Below are 11,130 nucleotides of genomic sequence, written 5' to 3'. Positions count from 1 at the left end.
TCATCCCGTGAGCAACTCCTTGGTCACACTGTGCACATTATGATGATGTCCTACCGAGTGGGCCCAGAGATACCTCTCCGTTTACACGGAGTGACAAATCCCAGTCTCGATTCGTGCCAACCCAACAGATACTTTCGGAGATACCTGTAGTGCACCTTTATAGTCACCCAGTTACGTTGCGACGTTTGGTACACCCAAAGCATTCCTACGGTATCCGGGAGTTGCACAATCTCATGGTCTAAGGAAATGATACTTGACATTAGAAAAGCTCTGAGCAAACGAACTACACGATCTTGTGCTAGGCTTAGGATCGGGTCTTGTCCATCACATCATTCTCCTAATGATGTGATCCCGTTATCAACGACATCCAATGTCCATGGTCAGGAAACCGTAACCATCTATTGATCAACGAGCTAGTCAACTAGAGGCTTACTAGGGACATGGTGTTGTCTATGTATCCACACATGTATCTGAGTTTCCTATCAAAACAATTCTAGCATGGATAATAAACGATTATCATGAACAAGGAAATATAATAATAACCTATTTATTATTGCCTCTAGGGCATATTTCCAACACTGGTGTCGGAGCAGGTGCCGGTGTCGATGCCCGATCCTCCGGTAGATCAGACTGATCCGCTGACGCGGTCGGTGCCCAATCCTCAGCTGGATCAGACTGAGCTGCTGCCGCTGTCAGTGCTGGAGCAACTGCCGGTGCTCGATCTATGCGAGACAGCAGCGATCGTGTCTGGTCTGCTATGATCAGCTTTCTAACTTGACTAGGATCCGTGACCGTGATCCAGTTTTTTTCTTCATTTCTTTTAAACGCGAGAAGGACTAATTGTGGCGTTTTTGTTAAACCAAACTGCAGTTCATCATAGGGATTCAGCTTGTACTCAGACAACAGACTGATCCAATTTTTTCCAGTAATATAAGTGATGGACAGTGCCTTCGTTACTGACACGACATAAGAAGTGAAACCTGCAAAAATAGCCATCGTAGAGCAAACCAAACGGTTTATTCTGTGATGAATGTCACATGGCAAAACCTGCATCGTAAAATTGCAGGAAAAGAAAGAAAACATGACATTAAATCAATAAGATTTAGACAGTAAATCAATAAGATTTACTTGATGTGACACGAGTGAATCCTTACCAGGAAATCACTATGTTGAAGTACTAAACAGAAGATTGATCGTCCAACTACGCATGGCATGCAGGGGCCCCGCCTACTCCCACAAGCAGGATAGTCCAAAGGTCGTGACAAATTGTATGGACCGAACATCCATGGGACTGGAAATCCTAGTGGGTGCGATAAACCCTGCAATGCATACAGATATTGGAGTGTAACCATAATTGATAAACCGTCCTCACAAAAAATATGATCTGGATACTTCAAAATATACAGACTGAATTGAGTGGACAGACATTAACATAGACCATTCACACACCAAAAGCGGCAGTACTAATAAACAATACAGGGTTCACAAACAAAAATCAAGTACTGAACAATAGTACTTACTACAGACAAGCAAAGTTGCACTAACTAAACTCTGCAGACTATTTCTTGCCACCGACCTACGGGATGAACCCCGCATAACTGACTAGGCCATGGACTTCATGTGAGATGTCTACATGCACCATCACCATCTTGTCAACCTTGGAGAACCTAACAGAGTGGTCTTTCCACTCATAAACATGATGATGAAGACAGGCCGCATCAGATTTGTTGGGAAGCTTTACAAGAACCACACCCTTCGTAATCGAAGGCACAACCAGGAAATTGTTGTGGTCAAGTACAGCCTCGAGAACACGCCTGACAACAATGCTACAGGAAAACACTAGTTCAGGACACGTGGCGACAAGGACACAACAGCTGGATAGTTCAGCAGTAGAACTCATCATCAGGTCTTCCAGTTCACACGGCATGACTTTGAGAACTTCATCTCCACCGCGGACCTGGTTCTAATTCAAACATAAACCATATTTTATTAGTACCTCCGTTCAGGAATATAAGATGATTTTCGATATTATACTCCATATATGAGTACATATACGCACAGAAATGAGTGAACAAAGACACTAGAACATGTCTTCAAAGGCATGAGAGCAGAGGGATTACATGCAATATCCATAACACAAGTTACTGAGGCAAATATACCCTCTTAAAAGGTAGCATTGATGTTCATAAAGTACTCCCTCCGTCCCAAAATTCTTGTCTTAGATTTGTCTAGATACGGATGTATCAAGTCACATTTTAGTATTAGATACATCTGTATCTAGACAAATCTAAGACAAGAAATTTGGGACAGAGGGAGTAGTTGAAAGTAATCTATAAGAAATCAGTGTCAACCTCTCGCATGTTTTGGTCAAAAGAGGAATTTAGAACCGTCATTTGGCACACTAAAATCACATGCAAGATCACCCAGAAAGTTGTACTACCAGTACTAGTACTGCGTGTTAGATAAAAAACGCGATCAAGATCGAGAAAAAGATCGTCAACAAGAGACATTACCTGGACTTGCTTAATGAGGGATCCCGGAGAGGGGGGCTTGGACAGGGCAATGGCTTTGAGCTTGTCTGCGGTAGTCTCGGCGGGGTGCTTGCGCTTCTTCGTACCATGAGCCTCGACGGTTTTGGCCAGAGCCATAGACATCACGTCGGCCGGTGCTCCGGCGTCCATCCAAGAGAGGAAGCTAAGAGAGAAGAGTGAAAGGAGGAACGAGATGAGGGAGAAGCGAAGCGAGTGGGGGTTTTCTTCAAGAGAGGAAGCTGAGAGAGAAGAGTGAAATGATGGTTGCTTCGTCCATCCAACTTACTGCTGGAAAGGAGGGGGTTTTGTGATTTGACGGCTCATTGGGCATTACTGCGGCGGTTCGATCAGGGTAGTCTACCGTCACTCTACTACGGAGTAATTTAGTGCATGGCTGGTGGACCCAGGTGCTGGCTGTCCCACACGTCGGCGAAAGCGAGTAATTTAGTGCATGGCTGGAGGAGGATCCGCACGGTAGAGCGTGTCCGCTGTTTTTCTGAAGAAAAAATGATTACAACAAGCGTTTCCACTCTTACGACGGAGGAGTGCGAAACACGGCAACCACTTGAACATACACAGTGCTCCTACTACTAGGCATGTGCAGTAGTTCATACGTCAGTACTACACAATCTTGTTGCTAGTGTAGTAAGATATGAGGATAACAAATGATGTTGTGCGCATGTCAACTACTCCTATATGTAACATAGTACCGTTTTTTCGACTGTCCGGTCGAGAATGAACGGTGAGATCAATGTTAACAGAACTAGGTCCACAATGCACGGAGAGTACGGTGCTACAGTACTCCATGAAACATGAACCATATGACGCACAAATAGTGTTAGGCAGGGTGTATGAAGAGTGCACGGGATGGGAGCAAAAGTTCCCTTCTCGACCCACTTTTGGGTGTTTGGCAGAGTGCATGAAGGGTGCATGAGTCCACACTAGTAGGTTGAAAAAAATACACGAAGAGGAAACAACTATATTGAGATGAGAATGCAACCAAACACACCACACGCTTTGTGCTACAGTTACTGATCTGCACCATCTGAGTTTGATCCAACGGTCATGTTGCGCCGAGACATGGACATGCGCATGCAGAGGGCGCCTAAACACCACCGAAGTCCCTCTGCTTCTCGAGGCGCACGACGTTGGTGATGCAGGGTGCAACCGCCCGCAGAGCCCGCTCCCGGTCGACGGGAGCCAGCTCGTAAAAGACGGCGTCCAATGGCACGAATGGATTCCGGTGACAGAGCCCTGAAAGGATTCGCCCGGCAACGGCGACGGCAGCCTGCAACCCCTCCTTGTCCAGCTCAGCCCCCACCATCGCGGAGAGACGGCTCAGCTCCTCGGAGATATAGGTGAAGAAGGAGACCAGGTCAGGAAGCCGCAGCTCGTTGAAGTCGACCGGGTGGTCGAACGGGTTTAGCCCGACGTCCGGCATCGTCGCGCTGGCACGACGGTAGGCATCGCGCAGCCGCAACACATGCGTGGAAACTTGGTTCACCAAGTGGCTGAGGCGATCCTGGACCTCGTCACGATCGGCCCGCTCGTGCTCCAGCCGGCTCCCCTGACGGCCTATTGTATCTCCCGCTTTCTGCAGCAACGCCGCCGACGCCTCGAGCATCTTTGTGGTGGACGCCTGCCGCTTTTGAAGCTCCGTGAACTCCCGCACATAACGGAGGAGCATGGCACTCCTCTCCTCCTTGAGCTCACGGAGCTCCACGTCCTTGGCCCTGAGCTCCGCATCCTTGACATGGAGCTCCTGTGTCAGGCGCCTCACCTCGGACTCCGTGATCTGCTGCGCCGCCATGGCACCAGGTAGAAGCAATGGGGAGAGGAAGCAAAGGGGGCGAAACGGCTGAAAGGAAATGCAATCTACGGGAAGGCGGAGGGAGCGGGGAATCTTTTGGTTTTCACCACGGTAAAACACCAGTCGACGACTTCTCACATCAGGGAGCAGTGGGTTTTTACAGGCGGAGTCATCGTGACTAATTGCTGCCGCGCCTGCTCCCGTCAATCAAAAACTTAAAAATCCTGCCGCGCCTGCTCCCGTCAATCAAAAAATTAAAAATCCTGCCGCACCCAAACACCAGAGCAACGCCACGATGGATATTTAAATTTACCTGCCGGCAAGTAGATAAAAAAGGGGTGAAAAAACAAATGTGGCGGCGGCCTAGCTAATCGGTCAAACTAGCCCAACTAGCTAGCCACCGTGCTTCACTGATGTACTCGGCGGGAAAGGTGGTCTTTCGTGATTTGACGACTCATTTACTTGCTTCGGCGCTACGACCGAGGAGGACCCAGAAAACGCGCGGTAGGGCATCCCACGTCAGGAATAATATATGCGTGCACCACCCGAGAGGACCCCGAAACCGCGCGGTAGGGTGTGCCACGTCTCGGCACGGAGGAAAAATGTGCGTGTAAAAATATACTGTATCAGACGTAGTACCTATGGTTCGACCTCGGGACCCAGCCAGTCGGTCAAAAACACCCCACTAGCCACACAGCTTCATCATGCAAACGTGGCACGGAGGATAGATGTGGTTAGCTCCGTCTCGACCAGCCACAACGTCTCTTGTTCTAGGCGATTCTTCTATTTTCCAAGCTTTTTTTAGTTGTAATAACACCACGGCAAGCTAGCGCCGCTCTGCGTGTGTGCCCGTGCAAAGGTTAGACGATGGAGAGAAGAGAGATTGAGATCGTAGACCTGGGACCCACCAATAAGTGAGACAACGGTCATGCACGTGTTGACGAGGCACTCCCTCTACTCTACTCAACGCAAGTACTGTATAAAATCAAGTTATGGGACAAAGCCAACAACCGTTTGTTTTTTCAGGCTATCGACTTACGCTTTGTAGTCCAGGTTGCCAGTTTGAATCTCGTCTTTCAGATTTGTTAGTTGTAGGTCCAAATTTGATTAATGACAAGTGGGACCCCCGTGTGTTGTTCCGATATTTCAGTGTAGGATGGTTTTTTTGAACAAACACTTTGCGCGGTTAGACAAGTAACGGCACGAGTTACACGTATTTTGCAAGTTTACAAACAAAAATGACAGCGGCATAGAATATCACATCCACCCCGCAGCTTAGATACTATGGTGATACGAGTTTTTACACCGTTGGAAGTGAGATCCAATGGCTTGGGAGTAGTCTTTGTAATTATGCGCAATTTCCAAACTCTCCAAAGATTTTTTTGCAAATAAAACATTCAGGCCTCGTGTGTGTCGCTGCATCTTCGATCCAACGGCTCCCCGGTGCTCATATTAGGTGCTCCCTGTAGCTTAATTACCCGCAACGGTGATATGAGCATCTAGGTCGTATGATCAGTGATCAGATGGCACATGCGTAGTACTTGTACTTTCTGCGCATTTCCCAAACTCTATCAGTCGTATATTGCAAAAACATTCAAACCTCCTACTGTGGGCCGTTAGATCTCAGTGAACTCGTATCACCATAGAACCTACGGTGCGGGAGCACCTCATACTCTCCCGTGCGAGAAAACATAAGGTGCTATCGCAGCTTGGATGCTACGGTGATACGAGCTTGGAGGTCGTTTGATCTGAGATCCAATGGCATTTGAGCAGTCTTTGTGCTTGTAAGCAGTGGCCGAACTCTTTTGGGGCTTTTCTGCAAAAAACCATTCGAACCACCGAGGAGGTGTTGGGTCACAAATCCAACGCCTCTGAAGAGCTTGTATCACCAAAGCATCTAAGGTGTGGTAGCACATGATATTCTTACATACAGGAGAATATGATGTCCTCCTTCATCTTAGATGCTACGGTGATACGAGCTTCGAGGTCGTTGGATATGGGATCAAAGGGCATCTAAGTAGTTTTTGTACAAATTGTGTGCAATTCTCAAACTCATCAAGGTTTCCTGCAAAAATATTAAGACACATCATGTGAGCTGCTATATCTCAGATCTACAAACTCCAAGCAACTCGTATCGGCATATAGCATCTAAGGTATGGGGGGCACATGATATTCTCCCGGGGAGGAGGGGTGGGGGGTGCACAACCAATCGGTGGTTGGGAGGGTGGGGACAAATATAATCTAAACAACCCTAAACAGAGCTTCACAATTTTATCTAAGGTCGAGGGGTTGACCCCCGACAATCATAGCTTCGCCTAAACACAACATTTGCATGTACTGTGGTACTAGACTTAATATTCATGTTTCAGTTTCATGTTCATTTTAAATATTGAACTGAGGACCATGGATGTCTTACATTTACTCCCTTCGTTCCTAAATATTAGTCTTTTTAGAGGCTTCAAATGGACTGGCACATACGGATGTGTATAGACATATTTTAGAGTCTAGATTCACTCATTTTGCTTCGTATGTAGTCACTTGTTGAACTCTCTAAAAGATTAATATTTAGGAATAGAAGGAGTATTTTTGAATTCGTGTCATACATGCATGGTTTGGAAAAATAGATGCACTATACTTATTGGATTGTTGTTGTGTTCGTGCGTGTGTGTCTCTGTGTGTGTGTGGTCATATGCTTGATACATACAAAGTTTTCTCACCTCCATATTGTTCATCTTTTAAATTTGAATTTGCATTGGAAAACTTACTAGGGATACCATGAAATGTGAAATCCACGTTGAGATCACTATATCACAAACTCACTCTAATTCAACAACTCGTCATAAATCAATTACCACATTGAGATTAGTATTTGCAAGGAAAATACGGGTATTGTAATACACATAGATTCGTTCGGCAATTTAAAAGGTTCCTTTCATATTCTCGAATGGTAGGACCCAACGGCGTACCAGCCAGACCTTGGCTCGTGTTGATCCTAAAAAAAAATCGGGCTCGTGTCCTTCGGTGGCGTGCGTGGTACGCACATTAGGCAACCCCAACCAGTCGAGCCTCAGCGTTTCAAGTCGAAATATCTGGCGGCCAGATTCCAGCCCTAGGAAATTCCCCTCATGTCCCCGGTCCATAATGACTACCGATGAACAACGGAGGGATGCTTTAGTAACTAGACAACGTTACCTACCGTGCCGAGCACGCTTCAATTCCCTCGGTCGCCGCTCGTCAAGGTCACCCGTCAACTGCATTGCGTAGTACTACTACTACACCAGGATGAGCACAGAATTGAGCCCGTTTGTTCGTGCCTAGTACTTGAGTTAATATATTAGGCAATGCACTGGTATGGAGGGATTATCCTTTTACTCTGCATATATAACTAGTCTGAAGTCTAACTAAGCAAAATGTTTGACCAAATCCTTTCTTAATAAATACAACAGGACAGATGTACGGCTTGAAAATTTATTGCATGATGCAGGTTATGATATTGTTTCGAATCCTAGATCTTAAATTTCAGAAAATCCAAAAGTGAGCATAAATTCTTGAAACTAAGCATGGTCACGTGATATGGCACAAATATTACTTCGTAAGTTTTTTCTTCAATTTGAGACAAGCTGCTTATGACAAGTTGCACAAATGAAGAGCCAAGGTATTTTGGAACAAAGACCTATCACGTTAAGGCGAACGCTTTCACTATTGAAACCATGCGCGTTTACGTGCCGCCACGAGTCCCCGCTTCTCATCGGCAGGTGCCGTCCGAGCAAGCGTGTGAGTCGACGGGAGGCGTGCGAGCAGACCGCTGCGCCGGCTGTCAGGGAGGCGTGCGAGCAGACCGCTGTGCAGGCTCACCGGGAGGCGAGCCCTTTGACCAGGCTCCGCCGCACACCGTCGTCCCAACTGCTCCCACTTTTAATGTCGCCGGCGCCGCAGTTTAAAATCAACCCCGCACTACCCGGTATCGCTACAATCCTCTCTCTTCCTCTCCGATTCTCCTGTTGTCTACCTCCAACTAGCCTGACCTAAACGTACGCCATGCCGCATCATGATGGTCTGCCCTTAGTGTTCCAGTTTCCTGAGGAAGACACCCAGCCGGAGTCTCAAGAACATAAGGTGCTTTGGGACGAGCTTGAACTGGCCTTGCGGGAAGACGCCGCGCCTGTCCCCGGTCCCGTTCCGGCTCCCGTCGCCCCAACTGCGCCAGCGCCCATCCCCGTGGCATTGATGGGTTGGGAGCCGCACATTGTCGCCGAGCTTGATCCCACGGGGTTCCACGAGGTCCCCGCCGACTTTCACGCGCCCGTGCACCTACCAGCGCATGCGCCTGCGCGTGCACTGACGCGCACGCCTGTGCCGGTGCCCGTGCACCTGCCAGCGCATGCGCCTGCGCGTGCACTGACGTGCGCGCCCGTGCCGATGCCCGTGCACACGAATGTCTCTGCCGCGCCGTTGACAGCGCCTGTCCCCGCGCGGGTGCGAGTGCCCCCCTCAGCGGCATGGATGGCCGCCGTCGACCGCTTCCTTGCACCAACGCCAGTCGCCTCCTCCCGCCAGTTGACTCGCTCCAAAGTCCAGAACATTTTGGCCTTCCTTGAAGCTAGGCCAACGTCCAGGAGTACGCCAACAACGGCGCAAGACGCCGCCGTCGCCGTCGGTCAGTGTCCCGACGACACACAGAGCACGGCAGAGGAGCCACTTCCCACCGCGAGACGCCCCCGCCGCCGCCGCGTAATCTAAATTTGCCATGAAAAACGTTCGGATTGCCATGCTTAAAATCTGAACGTTTATCATTTCCGTTTATTTTATATCGATCGTCGTATAATTTAAAGTCGGAGTCAGACTGAACGAAATGTATGGTTTGATCGATTGAATGTTCTGCTAGAGCCGTATCAAATTGAATATAAAACGTCATCAAGCCACATGTATTCCTTGTCATCCAACGACCTAGACTGCTTCAATGTCGAGCGCTCAACACATTTAGCGTGCAGTTAATTTCATGCCAAAAATAGTGCTAATCACATGACAACACACAAATAATATCCTAGTAGTTAATATCCGCATGCACTTAATATACTTCCAAATTAACGTGCATTGCACGTACACACTGACTAGTGCTGCTAGTACGTGAAACTGGTGCCGTGACTTGTGAACGCGTCCAGATATGGTCAACGGCAACATCGCCGGCGAGTTCTTCCTGTTTGCCCGTGCGTCCAAACGCAGAAGGCGAGGAGAGAGAGAGAGTGAGCACACATGGAACCCACCAGTAAGTGAAGGCGAATAGTACTAAAAATAATATTACATGTTATCCATTAATTAGGCTGTGGTAATATAAAAACATTATGTGAACAAAGGGGGTACAACAAACATTGCTATTCTACGTATGTTGCCTATTGACGTGCGGCTTGAAGGCCCGATCGCATGTTCGATCCTCGTCCTTTATTTTTTAATTTGTATATGGGTCCAAATTTGTTTCATGACATGTGGTCCCCTCGGTGTGTAGTTTGTAGCACTTTAATTTGTGGGTCGAAATTTGTTCCATTCCAAGTGGACTATCGGTGTGTAGTTTTGTAGCTTATTTATAATAATTAAAGAGAACAACATAGTTTTTTCAATAATACCATGGTGCGACGTTGAAGGCGAGAAAGGACGTGCGAGAGAGCGATGACCGAGCCAGAGGGAAATCAACTAGGGGAGTTGTGTGGGTTGCAACGGTGTTTGGAGTAGTTGTGGGCCGAATGCTACGAAAATATAATCTAAACCGACCGGAATAAATGCCTACACAAATTAATCCAAGGTTGGAGTGCCCCTCGCAATGTAAATAGCTCCAGCTTTGCGAGGGATGGAGAGGTAGTAGCTTCAACGCGTGGAAGATACGGTGTGAGAAAGCGAGGTCAATCGAGAGACATATAGATAGAGAGACAAAGTGAGTGTGGTCCGACATTCATTGAACAAATATATATGCTCTGGAGAGATATTGTCCGATTGAGCTTTTTGGCAAGGGTGAGGGCTGTAAGATAGAGCTTGAGAGATGATCCAGTCACAGACGTGTAGATATATTTTGTATGTGGGAGGAAGCAAGGTCAACCAATCACATAGGGTCGCCGTGCGATCGAAAGAGTGAGACGGGTTGGAGAGAGTGACCTAGATAGATGATGTGCGTGAGAGAGTATACAATGTGAATAGGTCGAATTGGGCTCAAACATGGTGATATATCGTTTTTGTCCGAGAAAGAGCGAGGTTAATCGAGACATACGGAGAGATAGAGAGAGAGAGAGATTGAGTGAGCGTGGCCCACCATGAGGTCGAAAGAGTGGCGGCGGCTTGGATGGACTGACCTAGATAGACAATCTGCGTGAGAGAGTATGTGTGTCGATCGAGGCCCGAACAGGGAGATATATCATTTGTGTGTGTGAAAGAAAACGAGGTTAAACGAGACTTAGATAAAGAGAGCGAGATTGAGCGAGTGTGGCCCGCCGTGCGGAAGAAAGAGTGAGACAGTCTCGAGGGAGTGACCTAGATATACAACGTGCGTGCGTGCGCACGAGAGGTTGGGGGGCTAGATAGGTAATGCATGTATTTAGCGCGAGAGGGTGAGAGGGAGAGGGGGGAGAGAGAGAGCTCGGCATGGGGTGCAATGGCGGGTGTGTGAGGTAAATACATTTGGTAACAGAGTGGAAAAAGGGGTTGTGTAGTTGAGAGACTTAGAGATCGAAACATGGAGAGAAAGAATGAACGTGTGTTGGAAACCGATAGCTTCCTAAGGTGGTTAGGAGAGGAAGATTGACC

This window comes from Triticum aestivum, chromosome 7D (genome assembly GCF_018294505.1).
Source record: "Triticum aestivum cultivar Chinese Spring chromosome 7D, IWGSC CS RefSeq v2.1, whole genome shotgun sequence".
In the NCBI taxonomy this organism is placed as follows: Eukaryota; Viridiplantae; Streptophyta; class Magnoliopsida; order Poales; family Poaceae; genus Triticum; species Triticum aestivum.
This window is presented reverse-complemented; position numbering follows the sequence as displayed.